Below are 4,470 nucleotides of genomic sequence, written 5' to 3'. Positions count from 1 at the left end.
AATGTATAACTCCAGCTCTGACTCCAGCTCTGAGATCCCAGCTCGCTGAAAGCTGGTTTCTGGGGTTTTTTTTTAGCTTCTATATTTGTAACAATGTTTCAAACGGCAGGCTCAGAGGCCGGCAGCAGCAGGCGGGGAACGTTGAAGCCCTCCGTCACTGAAGCAAGCAAGCCTCCTGTTCACTTCAAGCTGCCTGGCTGCTGGCCACCATCTTGGTTGGCAGTTAATTTGCATATCACCCTGATTAGCCAATGGGAAGGGTAGCAGAGGTACGGCTAATTACCATGTTTCTCTATTATTAGATAGGATATATATATATATATCTCAAAGGGTGTCTGTTTAAATCAAACTAGCCCAGATAATTTAGAAAATACTCTGAATTGCAAGTATGTCAAATTTTATTTACCAAGTTTTGCCGATAAAGATCAGTAGCCAGCCCTAGCCGGCTTGGCTCAGTGGATAGAGCGTCAGCCTGTGGACTGAAGGGTCCTGGGTTCAATTCCAGTCAAGGGCACGTACCTCAGTTGCAGGCTCCTCCCCACCCCGGTTGCAGGAGGCAACCAATCAATGTGTTTCTCTCGTATCGATATTTCCCTCTTGCACTCTCTCTAAAAATCAATGGAAAAATATCCTGGGGTGAGGATTAAAAAAAATTTAAAAAAGATCAGTGGTCAGTGGCCAAAGGGGCCACGTGAGGGTCTCCCAGAGCAAGGAAAAAGTTACCCTCAGTGGTGACACTGGTAAGGCTCCACACGTCCGGACACGGATGAGCTCCTGAAAGGCGTGAGACACATCCCGGGACGGCCCATAAACAGACCGGGGGTTCAGCGGCCATCCAGGCCCATCACAAGGAAGGAACTAACCAGCGTGCAGTTTCAGGGAGCAAGGAGGGAATGGGAACTTAGCTTAGACGCCCCGCCCTGCCGCCGGGCCGCTGTGGGAATCAGAAGGGAGCCAGTGCTGCCTCACGCAGGGAGGGCCAGCAGGGACAAACTGGCCCCGGCCTCCCTCTCCACCGTGGGCTGCCCACCTGGAAATAACGCGCTGACGTTCTTTCCATCTTCATAGATGCTTTTCTATTTTTTTCCTGGTGAATGAACAGCCTGAAGTTCTGCTTCCCATCTCTGCTTCCTTATTCATTCAGTTTATTCAGCAGGTATTTATAAAGGGCCTACTGTGTGCCAGGCGAGGGAAAGAAAGACGTCACAGCCAACTTCTAGGTCTGGGGGCTGAGCAGCAGAGAGAGCGGTGGTCCACGAACACAGGCAGCTGGATGTAGGAACCCCGGAGCCTGGGGGAGAGGTCGGGATGGAGAGAGCATTCCGGGGAGTTAGTTGGGGACCACCGGCACCCAGAGCCTGCCAAGAGATTGGCTTACCACCAGCATTCAAGTTCTGAACCCTGAGACTGAGGGTCTGACTCTGATCTGGATGACCCTTTCCTGAGGAGCAGTTCCTCTCCAGGCTGAGTTAGGAGGGTGATAAACTCACAGAAGACCAGCAGAGGGCGCTGGAAACTAGACAGCTCCTAAGGATGATGTGGTAATGGGTCAATTTCAGCTTTTAGCACGTGGAAATCATTGGCAAAGGGTCCCACAGCTTGGCTTGTAGCCTAAAACAAACCAGACTCTGTAATATTTCTACCCTGAAATAGCCCTACATTTTTCCTGAAAGGCAAATAATACAATTAACAAATATTAAAGAAAAATTGATCACGTATGTGATGTCGTTAATGATCTTACGAGATTTCTTTAAACTCACATGGTTGGCAAAGAGCCAGTGTTTTAGAAGGTACATTTTGTGCCTGAGTAAAATCCCGATCAAGTGTCCTCTGAGCAAGAGTTAAAAATTGATAAAATGTGAACACTAATTACAGTCCGTCTGTTTGTGGACAAGTGATATTAACAACTTTTCCCTCCCAACCGGGAGCAAAGTAGTTCTGATGCGGAAAGCTACTCGCAGGGCTTACATACACAAACCAAAGGAAAGCAAAGGACAAAACAGAACATGTGTGCAACTCGAGAGTTAAAAATCAATTTGTTTCTTCCTTTGCCGTGCAGCTTTGTGGAGGATCCAACGAGATGGCCTGCCAGTATTTGCGAGGCCCCACAGAGCCTGGTACACAGCAGGCACTCGATAAATGCTAGTTCTTTTCTTCCTTTGCTCCTTTGTTGAATTCTCTCCTCAATTTACTTCTTATGAAAACATTGTGTTTCCCACGTAGATTAGTAGCATTAAATAGCGTTCCCTGTTATTGATTTGGGATGTCAGGGATGCAAAAGCTACAATGCAGGGGCTCCTGGCAGAGAGAAGGCAGATTTACAATGGAGCAATCGCTCAGTGGGCCGGCGGCGGCGGCTGTTTGTTTTTGATAATGTGCAATTACAGAAATTCACAAAGATCCTTTTAAGTGGGCAGTGCCCTGCTTTCAGACTCGGTTTGCGCAGGCATACATCAACTCAGAGACTGGCTGTCGCCTTGCTATCGAATTAGAGCTATACTTTTGACAAGTACGCCAGCCACATCAGCACGTTAATCACCCGATAACCCACTGTGTCTCTTTATGCTAATAAATAAAACATCCTTCGTTAAATATTTCCTCGTAAGCACTAGCAGACCTGTAATCTCCACCCCTGTGTTACAAAGTAAAATGATAGAACAGTCATCCAATCCAATCCAATCATGTCTAGGACTTTTACAGACAGCTAAGAGCTGCGATTGCAAAGTGCACATCAGATACCAATTGAAGGGTGCTCCTCTCTTTAATATAATGCACTATGCATATCTCACTAACTGTCTCATGATATCAAATGAATTTAACAAGATGATTATGTAGGTCAAATTACTTAGTAAGTTCTTTGAAGAATGGCTCTTAGACCTATTATGACTTTTAATGGCACAATTTGTTAAATGATTGGAATTTCTAGAATCCTGCCTCTGAGAGCCTGTCAGAGGCACTGGCTCTGTCCTGGGGAGTCTATTTTTAAAGCCTACTTCTTGCTCCTGGCAATTGAAACAAAGATAACCACCAAAGAGCCACTTCTTGCAGCTCATTCTTCATTTTCAATTATTTAAACAACTTCCTGATCGCCAAGTCATAATTTGAATATTCCATTTTCAAATAGCCTTCTGACCAGATTTCTTTCAACTTGATATGGGAATGTCCTGAGAGTTCTTTTTCTTTTTTCCCCCCAGATATTAAAAGTGACCCTGCTTATGTTATCTCAGGAACCAAAGCTTAAACTTATTAAAATGGTGAGCCAGTTTTTTTATTGTACATTTGTGACAGTCATTGTAAAGGGAACCCTACTGGAATAGGATGGAACCATTCAGTTTCTGCACCTGGAGTATTGTCTTTGTCTAGATTGCCTCTCAGAATCGGTAGACATTTAAATTTTTCTTGGTTTAAGAAAGCCTAGCTCTAGCCGGTTTGGCTCAGTTGATAATGTGTCAGCCTGCGGACCAAAGGGTCCTGGGTTCGATTCCGGTCAAGGGCATGTACCTTGGTTGCAGGCTCCTCCCCAGCCCAGATCAGGGCTTATACAGGAGGCAACCAATGAATGTTTCTCTCTGTCTTTCCCTCTCTTCCACTCTCCCTAAAAATCAATGGGAAAATAGCCTCAGGTGAGGATTAACCAAAAAAGAAAAAAGTGTAAGTTTTACAAAATGGCCCACTGAAAATCATGTACTAATCTCATATATATATTAGAGGCCTGGTGCACGAATTTGTGCATGGGTGGGTTCTGGCCGGTCCTGCCCCCAATGGGGGGTGGTGATCAGGGGCAGGGGCAGGGCCAGCCGGGGGTGGGTGCCGATTGGGGCCCGGATCAGGCTGGTTGGCTGCCGCAGTATGCGTCATAGACACCGGTCATTCTGGTTGTTCTAGTTGTTCCGCTGTATTGGTCGCTTGGCTTTTATATATATAGATTTTTAAAAAATTGATATTTAGAAAAAGAGGAAGGGAGAGGGAGAGAGAGAGAAACATCAATGATGAGAGAGAATCATGGATCGGCTGCCTCCTGCACACCGCTGCTGGGGATCGAGCCCACAACCCCGGGCATATGCACTTGACCAGAATTGAACCTGGGACCCTTCAGTCCACAGGCCAACGCTCTATCCACTGAGCCAAACTGGCTAGGGCCGTACTAATCTCTTCATTTCCTCTCTTTAAAAATTATTTTATAGAGTAACTTGAAAATGCCTTAAAGAAATAATTAGTCTTAGAAGTCAACCTTCTTTAAAAATGAATCTTCCGGGGGAGGTTGGGGTTAATGGGGGGATTGAGGACACATTTGTAATACCTTAACTAATAATAATAAAATAAAATAAAAAAAAACCCCGAATCTTCCATCTCTGGTTTCTACACGCCTTACCTTGACATTCTTCTAAAACTCCCAATAGCCTTACGGTCTTAGTGCCTCCTGGTACTTCTGATCAATTACAGAACCTGCACAACCCCGTTTGACATTCC

The 4,470-nt window shown here is 45.5% G+C and overlaps 1 long non-coding RNA gene across 1 annotated transcript in view; it reads right to left on the bottom strand.

The window, feature by feature from the left end:
* The window catches only part of LOC107183342, a 26,302-nt gene that overhangs the window by 7,798 nt on the left and 14,034 nt on the right, over positions 1-4,470 (bottom strand). Inside the window, exon 2 of the long non-coding RNA XR_001514126.1 lies at positions 1,031-1,291. This is a non-coding gene — a long non-coding RNA (uncharacterized LOC107183342). The remainder of the gene's footprint in view (positions 1-1,030; positions 1,292-4,470) is intronic.

Source organism: Myotis davidii, unplaced genomic scaffold, assembly GCF_000327345.1.
Source record: "Myotis davidii unplaced genomic scaffold, ASM32734v1 scaffold399, whole genome shotgun sequence".
NCBI classification, from domain to species: domain Eukaryota; kingdom Metazoa; phylum Chordata; class Mammalia; order Chiroptera; family Vespertilionidae; genus Myotis; species Myotis davidii.
Note: the sequence above shows the minus strand (reverse complement) of the source record. Positions and strands in the feature narration are given on the sequence as shown.